This window comes from Schistocerca gregaria, chromosome 11, assembly GCF_023897955.1.
Source record: "Schistocerca gregaria isolate iqSchGreg1 chromosome 11, iqSchGreg1.2, whole genome shotgun sequence".
NCBI classification, from domain to species: Eukaryota; Metazoa; Arthropoda; class Insecta; order Orthoptera; family Acrididae; genus Schistocerca; species Schistocerca gregaria.
Window position 1 is genome coordinate 109,125,121 of NC_064930.1, and position 17,161 is coordinate 109,142,281.

Sequence of the window (17,161 nt, forward strand, 5' to 3'; positions counted from 1 at the left end):
GAGTAAACGCAACGCTGAGGGCGCCGCCAAATCATAAACCAGCCTCCCATAGTCAAGGCGGTATTGAACAAGGACTCTGTAGAGCTGAAGCAGCGTAGAGCGATCTGCACCCCAGTGGAGTTACTCAGGCATCGGAGGGCATTGAGGTGCTCCCAGTACTTCCGCTTAAGCTGACGAAGGTCAGGAAGCCAAGTCAATTGGGCGTCGAAAACCAGTCCTAAGAATCGATATGTCTCCACTACAGCGAGTGGATTGTCATTAAAGTAAAGTGCTGGTTCCGGATGAATGGTACGACGCCGACAGAAATGCATGACACATATCGTCATGGCGGAACACTGGAAGCCATGGGCAAGAGCCTATGACTGCACCTTGTGGATGGCGCCACTCAGCAACACCAGTACTGGAGGAGTAGTACGAAATGCAGAAGTCGTCTGCATAGAGAGAAGGTGAGAAAGATAGCCCCACAGCTGCTGCTAGACCATTAATGGCCACTAAAAATAGAGAGACGCTCAATACAGAACCCTGCAGGACCATATTCTCCTGGATATGGGGTGAAATATGGGAGGCACAAACTTTGACATGGAAGGTACGAAGCGAGAGGAAATTTTGCATAAAAATAGGGAACATGCCTCGGAGACCCCAGTCATATAATGTGCCAAGGACATGATGTCACCAGCTCGTGTCATACGCTTTTCTTAAATCAAAATAGACGACAACCAGGTGTTGGTGTCTGCAAAAGGCTATTTGGAAGGCAGATTCGAGGGACATAAGATTATCAGTGTTAGAGCGACCCTGGTGGAAGCCGCCCTGAAATGGAGCCAGTAGGCGACATGTCTCCAGGATGTCACTCAACCATCAAAATACCATACGTTCCAGCAGCTTACAAATTATGTTGGTGAGGCTGATGGGCTGATAGCTATCCACGTCAAGCAGATTTTTATCGGTTTGAGCACCGGAATGATGGTGCTCTCCCGCGATTGCGGTAAAAAGACGCCATCGCACTAGATCTGATTGAAGATGATGAGGAGATGTCGCTTGTAGTCAGATTAGATATGTTTAATCATCTGACTGTGGATCCAGGAGCTGTGTCAGGGGCAATATGCCATGGCACTGAGGAGCTCCCACTCTGTAAATGGGGTATTATAGGATTCATTGTGTCGTGTAGTAAACGAGAGGACTTTCCCTTCCAGCCACCCTTTGAGAGTGGGAAAGGCTGGGCGTAAGTCTCCGACAGAGAGGTTCGAGAATAGTCAGCAAAGTGCTCTGCAATCGCTTTTGCGTTGGTAGATAACATGTCATTTATGTTAACAATGGGAACACCTGTTACGGTCTGGTACCTGAAAGCACGTTTATATCTTTGCCTAGTCTTGGGAAGGCAAGGTATGGCACCCAATTGTCGAGATATATCTCTCCCAACACTCCTGCTTCCGTCGTCTGATAAGTTGGCGATCGCAGGCAAAGAGCCATTTAAAGGATATGAGGTGCTCCAGGGAAGGGTGCCACTTATGCCACTGCAGACCCAGCCGACGCTACTTAATTGCTTCAGCCACTTCTGGCGACTGCCAAGGGATTGACTTTCGCTGGGGGCACCCTAAACAGCGAGGGATCGTTTTTCCTGCAACAGAAACGATTGTTGTAGTCACCTGCTCAACCGTCATATCTATGTTACCATGTGGGGGAGATTCAACAGTGACAGCCGAGGTGAAAGTTTCCCAGACCACCATGTTTCAAGCCCATCTGGGCAGGCTCTCATGGAGATAACACCAGGGCAGTGACAGTAAAATGGGGAAGTGATCACTACCACACAGGACATCATGTGCTCTCCATTGGATAGATGGGAGAAGTCCTGGGCTGCAAATTGATAAATTAGTGGCCGAGTAAATACCATGAGCCAGACTGAAATGTGTGAAGGCTCCAGTATTTAAGAAGCAGAGGTCAAACTGAGGCAGTGAAGTTTCGACATGTCTGCCTTGCAGACAGTTATTTCCTGCATCATCCTTATTCCGAGAGCCACAATTTCAAGAGGGGTTTGAAGGGGCACAGTTTCACTACAGATTGAGTTTAGGACATAAACACAACCTCCACCTGACACTCGTTTATAGTCGCTAGGGTTCATGTAGTATCCCTAATAGCCACGGAGTGCAGGGGTCCACATTGCTGGGAACCAGGTTTCCTGGAGGGCAATGCAGAAACCAGGTGTAAAGCTTAACAGTTGCTGTAGCTCAGATAGGTATTGGAAAAAACCGCCGCAATTCCACTGGAGGATTACGTCATCGTGAGACAAATTGTAAATAGCCTTTGCCCCCCCCCCCCTGTATTTTACCCCTGCCACCTTCAGAATTTGAAAGAGAGTATTCCAGTCAACATTGTCAAAAGCTTTCTCTGAGTGTACAAATCCTAGAAACGTAGGCTTGCCTTTCCTTAATCTATCTTCTAAGATAACTCGGAGGGTCAGTATTGACTCACGAGTTCCAACATTTCTACAGAATCAATACTGATCTTTCCCCGAGTTCGGCTTCTCCCACTTTTTCCATTCGTCTGTAAAGAATTCGCGTCAGTATTTTGCAGCCATGGCTTATTAAAGTGATTGTTCGGTAATTTTCACATTTTTCAGCACCTGCTTTCTTTGGGATTGGAATTACTATATTCTTCTTGAAGCCTGAGGGTATTTCGCCTGTCTCATACATCTTGCTCACCAGATGGTAGAGTTTTGTCAGGACTGGCTCTACCAAGGCCATCAGTAATTCTAATGGAATGTTGTCTACTCCCGGGGCCTTGTTTCGACTGAGGTCTTTCAGTGCTCTCTCAAACTCTTCACGCAGTATCGTATCTCCCATTTCATCTTCATCTACATCCTCTTCCATTTCCATAATATTGTCCTCAAGTACATCGCTCTTTTATAGATCCTCTATATACTCCTTCCACCTTTCTGCTTTCCATTCTTAGCTTAGAACTGGGTTTCCATCTGAGCTCTTGATATTCATACAAGCGGTTCTCTTTTCTCCAAAGGTCTCTTTAATTTTGCTGTAGGCAGTATCTATCTTACTCCTAGTGAGATAAGCCTCTACATCCTTACATTTGTACTCTAGCCATCCCTGCTTAGCCATTTTGCACTTCCTGTCGATCTCATTTTTGAGATGTTTGTATTCCTTTTTGCCTGCTCCAATTACTGCATTTTTATATTTTCTCCTCTGCGCAATATACAGATTGAATAAGATAGGGAAAAGGCTACAAACCTGTCTCACTCCCTTCCCAACCATTGTTTCCCTTTCATGCCCCCCCCCCCCCCCACTCTTATAACTGCCATCTGGTTTCTGTACAAATTGTAAATAGCCTTTCGCTCCCTGTATTTTACCCCTGCCACCTTCAGAATCTGAAGAGAGTATTCCAGACATCATTGTCAAAAGCTTCCTCTGAGTTTACAAATCCTAGAAACGTAGGTTTGCCTTTCCTTAATCTATCTTCTAAGATACGTCGGGGTGTCAGTATTGCCTCACGAGTTCCAACATTTCTACGGAATCCACACTGATCTTCCCAGAGTTCGGCTTCTACCAGTTTTTCCATTCGCCTGTAAAGAATTTGTGTTAGTATCTTACATCTGTGACTTATTAGACTGATCGTTCGGTAATTTGCACATCTGTCAACACCTGTTTTTTGTATTGGAATTATTATATTCTCCTTTAAGTCTGAGGGTTTTTCGCCTATCTCATACATCTTGCTCACCAGATGGTAGAGTTTTTTCATGGCTGGCTTTTTGAAGGCTATCAATAGTTCTAATGGAATGTTGTCTATTCCCAGAGCCTTATTTCGACTTAGGTGTTTTAGTGCTCTGTCAAACTCTTCCCACAGTATCATCTACCTCCTTTCCCATTTCCATAATATTGTCCTTAAGTATATCACCCTTCTATAGACCCTCTATATAATCCTCCCACATTTCTGATTTCCCTTCTTTGCTTGGAACTGGGTTTCCATCTGAGCTCTTGACATTCATACAAGTGGTCCTCTTTTCTCCAAAGGTCTCTTTAATTACCCTGTAGTTAGTATCTATCATAACCCAAGTGATATATGCCTCTACATCCTTACATTTGTCCTCTAGCCATCCATGCTTAGGCATTTTGCACTTCTACATCTACGTCTACATTTATACTCCGCAAGCCACCCAACCGTGTGTGGCGGAGGGCACTTAACGTGCCACTGTCATTACCTCCCTTTTCTGTTCCAGTCGACTTCCTGTCAATCTCATTTTTGAGACATTTGTATCCCTTTCTGCCTGTTGCATTTACTGCGTTTTTATATTTTCTCCTTTCATCAATCAAATTCAATATTTCTTCTGTTACCAAAGGATTTCTAGTAGCTCTCGTCTTTTTACCTACTTTACTCTCTGCTGTCTTCACTATTTCATCTCTCAAAGCTACCCATTCTTTTTCTGCTGTATTTCTTTCCCCTGTTCTTGTCGGTTGTTCCCTAGTGCTCTCTCTGAAACTTTCTACAACCTCTGGTTCTTTCAGTTTATCCAGGTCCCATCTCCTTAAATTCTCATCTTTTTGCAGTTTCTTCAGTTTTAATCTACAGTTCATAACCAATAGATTGTGGTCAGACTTCACATCTGCCCCTGGAAAAGGCTCATAATTTAAAACATGGTTCCTGAATCTCTGTCTTACCATTATATAATATATCTGAAGCCTTCCAGTATCTCCAGGACTCTTCCATGTATACAACATTCTTTCATGTTTCTTGAACCAAGTGCCATCTATGATTAATCTATGCTCTTTGCAAAATTCTACCAGGCGGCTTCCTCTTTCATTTCTTAGCCGCAATCCATATTCACCTATTTCGTTTCCTTATCTCCCTTTTCCTACTATGGAATTCTAGTCACCCATGACTATTAAATTTTCGTCTCCCGTCACTATCTGAGTAATTACTTTTATCTAATCATATATTTCATGAATCTCTTCATCAGCTGAGGAGTTGGTAGGCATATAAACTTGTACTACTCTGGTAGGCATGGATTTCATGTCTATCTTGGCTATAATAATGCATTCTCTATGTTGTTTGTAGCAAGTTACCTGCACTCTATTTTCTTATTCAGTATGAAACCTACTAATGCAGTACCCCTATTTGATTTTGTATTTATAACCCTGTATTCAACTGACCAGAAGTCTTGTTCTTCCTGCAACCGAACTTCACTAATTCCCACTATATCTAATCTATCCATTTCCCTTTTTAAATTTTCTAACCTACCTGCCTGATTGAGGGATCTGACTTTGCATGCTCCGATACATAGAATACCAGTTTTCTTTCTCCTGAAAACAATGTCCTCCTGAGTACTCCTCGTCCAGAGATCCAAATGGGGTACTATTTTACCTCTGGAATATTTTACCCAAGAGGGCGCCACCATCATTTAACCGTAGAGTAAAGCTCAATGCCCTAGGGAAAAATTACAGATGTAGTTTCCCCTTGCTTTCAGCCATTCACAGTACTAACATAGCAAGGCCGTTTTGGTCAATGTTACAAGGTCAGATCAGTCAATCATCCAGACTGTTGCCCCTGTAACTACTGAAAAGGCTGCTGCCCCTCTTCAGGAACCAGACGTTTGTCTGGCATCTCAACAGATACCCCTCCATTGTGGTTGCACCTACAGTACGGCTATGTGCATAGCTGAGGTGCGCAAGGCTCCCCACCAACGCCAAGGTCCATGGTTCATGGGGGGCAATATTTTGCTACCATAATCACTGATGGCGTTTTGGATCCACAACACCAGGTTGGATTAAAGAAAGATGTTGAAACAGTTCAGAGGTGTGTTGCCAGATTCGTTACTGGTAGGTTCAATCAGTATGTATGTATTATAGAAGTGTGAACTCAAATGGGAATCCCTGAAGGGATGACAACTATTGAGAAAATGTAGAGAAGTGGCATTTGTGGCTGACTGCAGAACATTTCTACTGCTACCAACATACATCTCGTTTAAGGCTCATGAAGAGAAGATAAGAGAAATATGGGTTTATACAGAAGCATATAGACAGTCGTTTCTTCCTCACTCTGTTTGAGCATGAAACAGGAAAGGGAATGACTAGTAGTGATACAAGGGGCCCTCTGCCATGACCCTGTGGTAGTTTGCAGAGTATGTATGTAGCGTGCAGGGTTTCCTTGAAGGTGTGACCAATATTCATAGATGCCAGAGGAATGATCATTTTAAGGAAAAACCTTCATTGTACATATGCCCTGTTCCTAATGATTTGCGAGATAGATCACATTTAATGTAGACTGTTATTTTTTGTCTGCATTACAATGAATGTCAGGTTTACACATGTACAGTAGTTAGTAAATATTACAACATGTGTTTTTCAAAGTATCATTTGAAAAATACAGTTTCTTAACACATTTACCTCTCAGCATTATCGCACACATTGTGTTTCTGCTGTTGTGCTGTTCACAATATACACCATAAGAAGAAGGAGAAGAAGAAGAAAGAAGAAACTAACCGTGAAGAAATTATATGAGTAAAATGTAAATTGGTAGATGTGATACAGATTCACATGCAAATAAATTATTACAGTTTCAGACTAACTGGAAGATTTATTTAAGAGAAAGAGCTTCAGAAATTCAACAAGTCAATAACGCACTGGTCCAATTCTGACTCTTATGCAAGCAGTTATTCGGCTTATCATTGACTGACAGAGTTTCTGGATGTCCTCCTGATGGATACCATGCCAAATTCTGTCCAATTGGCACGTTAGATTAGCAAAATTCTGGGCTGATTTGCGGGCCCTGTCCATAAGGTTCCAAACGTTCTCAGTTGAGGAGAGATCTGGAGACCTTGCTGGCCAAGGTAAGGTTTGGAAACCCCAAAGACAATCAGTAGACCCTATCCCACCAACAAGTTCAATGCATGTGTGCACTCTTGGGGAGAACGTGTTGTGCTACTCGTCTGAATGCCTCAGCATATTCACTAATGAAGGGAACAGCGACCATGATGCAGTTCACCTCTTAAACTCCCATTTCGTTTGTACACCTCAGACTTCATCCAACCCCATAACAATAACCTGATGGCATAAGGTCTGGCACTCTTGATGCCCAGTTTTTTGTACTACCATGACCAAACCAGCAATTAAGTTACATGAGGTTGAGATGTTCCTGCATGCATATGGTAACATATGGAGACTCTCTGTCATGCTGGAAATACATTGCAGTCCACATGGCCAAAGGAGGGTCCTCAAGGTATTCAACATGTGAATTTGCCATGTAATTCTGTACAGTCATTTGCTCTTCTACAGTGACTGGACCTATCATCATGCAGTATGTAAACACTGATCGAAAAACGACTTGGGAAATTTGTTTCCACTGTAGGTGTGGATTTTCCCATGACCATCAAAGATTGTTATGTGTGTCATTGATTCGAGTCTGTGTGAATGTGGCTTCATCAGTGAATAGTATTAATACAAGCAAATGACGATCATCATTTAACCAGTCACAAAATTCAAGTCGTATGGCAGTATCACCAATGTGAAGATTGTGGACATGCAGTATGCGAAATGGGTACAAGTTTTCTGAATGTTATGTTGGACACACGTGTTTACCAGACACCAATATGGGCAGAAAGTTACCATGTGTTGCTGATAGTAGTATGCTGCGCTTGTTCAATAACGTTTTGCCTTTCCTGCAAAGATCGTTGAACTACGTGTTCAGAAGATGAATGGGAACTTGGAAGAATACCTGTTTCGCGCAATGCTCTGAAAACTCTGGTATACACTCCACCATCAGAAATTCAATTACACAACTTAAAAAGAAAGTTTTGCCTCAGCCCGGTTCGCAGAACTCCTGAAGATAGACTTTGACTGTGGGTAATGTATCACAGATACAGTCCCCTTCACTGTTCACTGAGATGTCGATAAACCTGCCCAAAGATGTAAACAACCATACATTAGCAGCACCTTTTAGACAGATGGGGTCCGACAGCCGATCAGTTCCAGTCATTCCACCAGAAAGGAGGTACACAGTTCGTGTTGTCTATAGTTGAACCATGCCTAGACGGTCAATATCGCGGTTCAATCGCGTACGCATTGTAACTTCGTGCCAGGAAGGGCTCTTAACAAGGGAAGTGTCCACAAGTCTCGTAGTGAACCAAAGTGATGTTGTTCGGACATGGAGGAGATACAGAGAGACAGGAACTGTCGATGACATGCCTCCCTCATGCTGATCAAGGGCTACTATTGCAGTGGATGACTGCTACCTGCAGATTATGGCTCGGTAAAACAATGACGGCAATGCTACCATGTTGAATAATTCTTTTCGTGCAGCCACAGGACGTCGTGTTACGACTCAAATTGTGCTCTATAGGCTGCATGATGTATAATTTCGCTCCTACGTCCATGGCGAGGTCCTTCTTTGCAACCACGACACCATGCAGCGCGGTACACATGGACCCAACATCAGGCTGAATGGACCGCTCAGGATTGGCATCACGTTCTCTTCACCTATGAGTGTCTCATATACCTTCAAACAGACAATCGTCAGAGACGTGTTTGGAGGCAACCAGGTCGGGCTGAACGGCTTAGACATACTGTCCAGCGAGTGCAGCAAGGTGGAGGTTCCTTGCTGTTTCTGGGGTAGCATTACCAGGTGCGACAATAAAAAATGTTGCTTACCAATACACTCAAGTTTAGTGTTGTCTCTTTCAAAATAGTTCCCTTCTGATTGCACGCATTTTTTCTAGCGCTTCTGCCATTGATGGTAACATTTCTGGAACTCATCTTCTGTAATATCCTCCAAGGCCCTCGTCACAGCTTTCTGGACATCCTGTGTTGTCTGAAAATGGTGTCCCTCGACCGCCATTTTGACTATTGGAAATAGAAAAAACGTAGCACAGAATAATCTGGTGAATAATCAGAATATGGTGAATAATCAGAATAATCTGAGCGTGAGTTATACGCTCTCTCACATCAGTCTACACTGAAAAACTAATAGATCAGTTAGCCTGTTTTCATAGGAGTCATGTGGACCAGTATTTAAGATTTTTACTTCAGTGCCACATCTGTTCATTGCAGTAAGCTGAGTATTTATAGTGCATCTACATTTAATAAATGATGATTAATTAATTTTCATTGTGTTATCCAATATATTTTTGTTACAATATTGATTGACCTGTGATGAGACTGGGTGCAAGCTTCTAATGTCAGTGACACAGCTAACATTACAGTAGGTGCAAGTAGTGAGGACAAAGTTACACTCCTGGAAATGGAAAAAAGAACACATTGACACCGGTGTGTCAGACCCACCATACTTGCTCCGGACACTGCGAGAGGGCTGTACAAGCAATGATCACACGCACGGCACAGTGGACACACCAGGAACCGCGGTGTTGGCCGTCGAATGGCGCTAGCTGCGCAGCATTTGTGCACCGCCGCCGTCAGTGTCAGCCAGTTTGCCTTGGTATACGGAGCTCCATCGCAGTCTTTAACACTGGTAGCATGCCGCGACAGTGTGGATGTGAACCATATGTGCAGTTGACGGACTTTGAGTGAGGGCGTATAGTGGGCATGCAGGAGGCCGGGTGGACGTACCGCCGAATTGCTCAACACGTGGGGCGTGAGGTCTCCACAGTACATCGATGTTGTCGCCAGTGGTCGGCGGAAGGTGCACGTGCCCGTTGACCTGGGACCGGACCGCAGCGACGCACGGATGCACGCCAAGACCATAGGATCCTACGCAGTGCCGTAGGGGACCGCACCGCCACTTCCCAGCAAATTAGGGACACTGTTGCTCCTTGGGGATCGGCGAGGACCATTCGCAACCGTCTCCATGAAGCTGGGCTACGGTCCCTCACAACGTTAGGCCGTCTTCCGCTCACGCCCCAACATCGTGCAGCCCGCCTCCAGTGGTGTCGCGACAGGCGTGAATGGAGGGACGAATGGAGACGTGTCGTCTTCAGCGATGAGAGTGGCTTATGCCTTGGTGCCAATGATGGTCGTATGCGTGTTTGGCGCCGTGCAGGTGAGCGCCACAATCAGGACTGCATACGACCGAGGCACACAGGGCCAACACCCGGCATCATGGTGTGGGGAGCGATCTCCTACTCTGGCCGTACACCTCTGGTGATCGTCGAGGGGACACTGAATAGTGCACGGTACATCCAAACCGTCATCGAACCCATCGTTCTACCATTCCTAGACCGGCAAGGGAACTTGCTGTTCCAACAGGACAATGCACGTCCGCATGTATCCCGTGCCACACAACGTGCTCTAGAAGGTGTAAGTCAACTACCCTGGCCTACAAGATCTCCGGATCTGTCCCCCATTGAGCATGTTTGGGACTGGATGAAGCATCGTCTCATGCGGTCTGCACGTCCAGCACGAACGCTCGTCCAACTGAGGCGCCAGGTGGAAATGGCATGGCAAGCCGTTCCACAGGACTACATCCAGCATCTCTACGATCGTCTCCATGGGAGAATAGCAGCCTGCATTGCTGCGAAAGATGGATATACACTGTACTAGTGCCGACATTGTGCATGCTCTGTTGCCTGTGTCTATGTGCCTGTGGTTCTGTCAGTATGATCATGTGATGTCTCTGACCCCAGGAATGTGCCAATAAAATTTCCCCTTCCTGGGACAATGAATTCACGGTGTTCTTATTTCAATTTCCAGGAGTGTAGTTGTGGTGCATTTTATTAGTGTGGGTTGCCTATATGAGGGGCAGGTATGTTTTCAGGGGTAAACCTATTGTTCTGTTAAGTGCTTTTCCATGACAACCTATTGTTCTGTTAAGTGCTTTTCCATGTCAACCTATTGTTCTGTTAGGTGGTTTTCCATGTCACTGCACTTAACCCATTGTTCCCCCACCTCCTCCCACCCCCACTACCTCATCAGGAAGGGATTCTAGTGCATTTTGTTAGTGCAAGTTTCACTGCACTTAACCTATTGATCCACCGCAGCCCCTCCCCCCCCCCCCCCCCACCTTTAGTTGCTACAGGTAGACTTTCAGGACTGAGTTATTGGAATAGGCCCTGTCACTACTATCAATTTGATTCACTACTTGATTAAATTGATCATTTAATTAACCTCTCCTCCTCTGGTAAACTCCCTTCCCTCCCACCCCTCTCATTCCACCTGGAAAATGGCTGGAAAAAGACTCAGTTGATTGGTCATTTAGTGGGAAACCAATTTCTATGTATGGAATATTGTTTTAGAGGATTCAAGGCAGTGTATTGAGTATATGGAAATGGTATATTGTTTTTTTTTAAATCATTTTTATGGATTGGATTTCTCTTGCTCAACATCTTAGGCTGTTTGGAAACATGTATGTCTTGCAAGAAGCAATTACATGGGGCAAACATGTAGCATAACCTAATGTTTTGCACTATACTTGAGCCTTTGTCGGCACCTAACCCATTGTTCTGTTAAGTGGTTTTCCATGTCACCACACTTAAACTACTGTACCGTCTTTGATGCCATCAGTTATGTCCTCCCATTTTCTATTACAGTTTTCGAATTTCATATGCTTTTGACCACCATTTCTGGCGCATTCTTCTGTCACCCACCCCATAAACTATTGTACTGCTAACACTATGTTGATATAAAAAAATTCAAATTAATTAAATCTATATTCATCACATGTATTAGATAGTTTTTTTTAATTTGTGGCATCCTATTGGTCTTACAGTATTGTTTGTCTGTATGAGGCCCTTAGAGATTAGATTACATTAGATTAATACTTGTTCCATGGATCATGAATACGACACTTCATAATGATGTGGAACGTGTCAGGTTAATGAAAGATGTCTGTACACAATATTACATTACACAAAATATTGCATGACACTAATGTTTAAGTTAGTTTTTTTCCCTCCCTTAATTTATATCTAAAAATTCAATCAAAGAGTAGAAGGAGTTGTCATCTAGAAATTCTTTTAATTTTTTTTTAAATGTTGGTTGACTATCTGTCAGGCTTTTGATGCTGTTTGGTAGGTGACCAAAGACTTTTGTGGCAGCATAATTTACCCCTTTCTATGCCAAAGTCAGATTTAACCCTGCATAGTGAAGATCATCCTTTCTCCTGGTGTTATAGCTATGCACACTGCTATTACTTTTGAACTGGGTTGGATTATTAACAACAATTTCATAAGTGAATATATATATATATATATATATATATATATATATATATATATATATATATATATAGTGAGATTGCTGTGAGGATCCCTAAATCCTTAAATAGATGTCTGCATGATGACAGTGGGTTTACTCCAGCAATAATTCTGATTACACGTTTTTGAGCAATGAATACTTTTCTACTCAACGATGAATTACCCCAGAATATGATGCCATACGAAAGCAGTGAATGAAAGTAGGTATAGTAAGCTAATTTACTGAGATTCTTATCACCAATATTTGCAATAACCCTAATAGCATACATAGCTGAACTCAGACGTTTCAGCAGACCATCAATGTGTTGCTTCCAGTTTAACCTCTCATCAATGGACACACCTAAATATTTTGAAAATTCTACCATAGCTACAGACTTCTGTTCAAAGTCTATATTTATTACTGGAGTTGTGCCATTTACTGTACAGAACTGTATATACAGTGTCTTATCAAAATTTAAGGAGAGTCCGTTTGCTGAGAACCACTTAATAATTTTGTGAAAAATATCATTTACAATTACATCACTTAGTTCTTGGTTTTTGGATGTTATTACTATACTTGTATCATCAGCAAAAAGAACTAACTTTGTATCTTGATCAGTATGGAACGGTAAGTCATTAATGTATATCAAGAACAGTAAAGGACCTAAGACCGAACCCTGTGGGACCCCGTACTTGATAGCCCCCCAGTTTGAGAAATCAGCTGTTGTTTTAACATTACATGAACCACTCATTTCAACTTTCTGCATTCTTCCACTTAAGTATGAATTAAACCATTTGTGCACTGCCCCACTCAAACTATAATGATTTAGCTTATCTAAAAGAATTCCATGATTTACACAATCAAAGGCCTTTGACAGATCACAAAAAATACCAAAGGGTGATGTCCGGTTATTCAGAGCATTTAATATTTGATCATTGAAAGTGTATATAGCATTTTCTGTTGAAAAGCCTTTCTGAAAACCAAACTGACATTTTGTTAGTACTTTATTTTTACAAATATGGGAGGTTACTCTTGAATACATTACTTTCTCAAAAATTTTTGATAGAGCTGTCAGAAGAGAGATTGGGCGATAGTTGTTGACATCCGACGTATCCCCTTTTTTATGCAATGGTTTTACAATGGCATATTTCAGTCTATCGGGGAAAACACCCTGCTCCAAAGAGCTATTACATACGTGGCTGAGAATCCTACTTATCTGTGGGGAACAAGCTTTAAGTATTTTGCTGGAAATGCCATCAATGCCGTAAGAGCTTTTACTTTTCAGTGAATTTATTATTTTACTGATTTCAGAGGGAGAGGTTGGTGGAAATACAGTTGTTTCAAACTGCACAGGTATGGCCTTTTCTATTAGAAGCCTTGCCTCTTCTAGTGAAGATCTAGATCCTATTTTCTCCACAACATTTAAAAAATGATTATTGAAAATATTTCCAATTTCTGATTGGTTGTTAGTACACTTGTCATTCAGTTTTATGGCACTGAAGTCTTCCTGTGCTCTTGGTTGCCCTGTTTCCCTTTCAATAATATTCCAAATTGCTTTAATTTTATTATCAGAGTTACTGATCTCAGACACGATCCACATTCTTCTGGACTTTTTAATAACTTTTCTTAGTACCACACAATAGTTTTTATAATATTGAACAATTTCGGGGTCAGTACTCCCTCTTGCTGTTAGATACAGTTCTCTTTTACGGCTACAAGATATTCTTATTCCTTTAGTTAGCCAAGGTTTTTTATATGTTTTCTTGGAATTAAGTTTAACTATTTTCTTGGGAAAACAATTTTCAAATGCCCTTAAAAATGTATCGTGAAATAAGTTATATTTCAATTTTGCATCGGGTTCCATATACACTTCATCCCAGTCTAGCTGCTTTAGGTTTTCCCTAAATTTTGCAGTATTTATATTGTTAATTGAATGCACTGCTTTGAAATTCTGATTTGATACACTGCATGGAGCTATGTCATGTACTGTAATTAGCTGTGCACCATGATCTGAAAGACCATTCTCAACAGGATAAGCATTGATGTCCTTAAACTTTTCTTGGTCTATAAAAAAGTTATCTATCAATGTCCAGCTGTTCTTTGTTATCCGAGTAGGAAAATCAATGATGGAGCTCAAATTGAAAGAACTGAGTAATACTACAAGGTCATTCTTCCTATCACACTCTTTCAGGGAATCAACATTGAAATCCCCACAAATGATAATTTGCTTCCCCCTGTCTGGCAGATAGCACAACAAAGCATCCAAGTTTCCTACAAATAGCTGGAAATTCCCTGAGGGGGACCTATACACTGTTACAATTATGAAAGTGCCATCATTTAGTTTCAGTTCAGTGGCACATGCTTCCATATGTTGCTCTACAAAAAATTCTTTAGTTTCTAAATTTTTTGCGCTGTGGAAGCTTTTGACATATATGGCAAGTCCTCCTCTCATCATATTATCTCTACTTACGTGTGCAGCTAATCTGTACCCATTGATGCTAACCTTTTGCATATCAGTGACAATGTGATGCTCAGACAGATGTAGTACATCTATTACAATCTCAGTTTCTATATCTTCTAAACAAAGCAGAAGCTCATCAATTTTATTCTTCAATCCCCCAAAATTTTGATGAAATATACTAACATTATTTTTCATTTTACTTTTGAGATTATCTTGACCTTTTTTAACATCTTTAGTACTTGCCTGGCTGAGTTTCCCACTGGACACTGATCTTACACTAAAAAAGAGTTACCACCATGAGATGTAGTTCCTCCCCCCTTTAAATTTCCTGCTATCAGCCCAGCCAGTTTGACCTTCCCCTTCTTGTTGAGGTGTAGACCATGTCTAGTATAGTCCCACCTACAGAATGAATCAACAGGAACCACACCAATGTGTGACCCTGCATCAGATCCAAGTAGCCGTTCCAACTCCAAATTAACTCTCCTGACAGAAGAGCTCAAATGAGGCCGGTCGTGTCGCTCCAGAACCGACACAAACCCAATATTGGTATGACTCGATGCTGATGCAATATTTGCCAGGTCACACTCTATGCTGTACCCCGGATCTCTGTCAACACTGTTGCCCGGCCTACCCACAATAACCACGGAATCTTCCTTAGTAAAGCCTCTACATAGTGAACCTAAATCCTCTGTAACCTGCCCCAGTCCAGCACCTGTTGGGTCTGATTCCAGAGATTGAGAACGTCCAAAGAAGAATGGCAAGTTCGTGTTTGGTACATTTAACCACTACGAGAGCGTTACAGAACTCATTGAAAGTTTGATGTGGGGGGCACACTTTCAGAGAGACAATGAGCTAAACGGAAGGGCTGCTCACTAAATCCCAAAATCCTATCTTCGCTGAGGATGTAGAGCGCCAGCGTAGCTATGGCTCTCGCAAGGATGAGACGGCGACATCTCTTCCATACTTGACACTTGACAAATTCCTATCGAAATACGTGTTCACCCAGGTACTGTTGCTGGTGCGATGACGTTTGGTGCACAGCCTAGAGATTTCGCAGTGCTTCCCAGTGCACATTCCTAATGGGACAACCTGTCCGTCAGTGAGTTTACGCGTCAAACTGCTGGTCTGCGAGCACCATCAGCCATTGTTTTCTGCAGACAATACTTTCAGAGGCAAAATTATTATGCACAGATCGCTACATTGCACTGGCAGTTAAACACCACGAAAAAGTTGTCTTTAGATCATCAAATACATACAAGACTCACAAGAATATTTACCAGTGCAACTACAAATAAATATTACGATTGCTGCTGCTGTCTGACACCGATCGATGTACAGGTAATGCTTCCTCTGGAACGAATCTCAGAATCAAAAGCGCACATAATTTCCCAAGTACAAAAATCTCTCACATATCCTCGCAGTTCTTGATGTGCTGGATTTATACGCCCCTCACCGTAGGACACACAGTCATCTTCTCTAGTCATGCCACAACATAAACCACAGTAACTTTGCAATGCAATATATACACATTTTACACCACATAAGCCACAGTAACTGTACAATGTAATATATACAAATTTTACACATACAGCACAGTTATTTTTTTATATCTGCACAGCACCCAAAAAACTATGGTATGCCTACACTCACACCAGCTACATGTCACGATTCTCCTCACTCCTAGGGAAGCACCGTCCGCCTTTTCATTCTTTCTACAGACGTTACTTTCAGTGGCATATTGCACCGACAGCTAAGCCTCGCAAAGTGCCATACATATCGTCCAATACGGAAAGACTCTTACTCAGTTACTCTGCTCTCCCACTGCGAACAGGAGATGTAATGTTAGAGTGTGAAACTGATCTCCAACCCAGCAATATATCACCGCGTACCGTGTCGATATAGTAAACATACAATTCTTATACTCCGCCATACAAAATCATCCCTTCTACATCAGAAAGTCACTCTCAGCACTGTTGTGCAAAGACTGCCTCGTTTTCCACCCTCGGTACAAACACGTTACTGTTTCTGGTCTGCACCTGCCTGCTTGCTCGCGTTTCTACACCCATCTCCAGACTCTGAGATTACGAGAACATATCTAATTTCTCATGGTTCGCACACAGCAGTATCCTACCGATCGGTCACGCAACATAATTCCGAAGATACAGACTGGGAATTATGTCTTTACAAACAAGCTAGGTGGAGCGTGCTGTAGGCCACTGAGTAACTAAAAACAAACAGACGAAAAATGATATTTCCACTCTCGAATACTGATGTCGGTGATGTATTAGATTCGAAATCATCCCTATAATTTACAAGGTCAACTAAGGTGTTTCTTATGTCTAGAGAACTTTCAAACATGTCTTCCACATGCTAGATGCGTACGCCATAATCGAACTTCTCTCAACTAAATAAAAGCGCAAATATGCAGAACCAGTGAACCGAACAATTTACATGGGAGGGAATAACAGTCCAAGATATATTAAGTATTAGTTCGCTGCTCGGTAGTCTAGAGGACAACACATTAATTCATCTACATTCCTACACTCCAACAGGCCTCTCCCCTCTGACAGTCCTACCA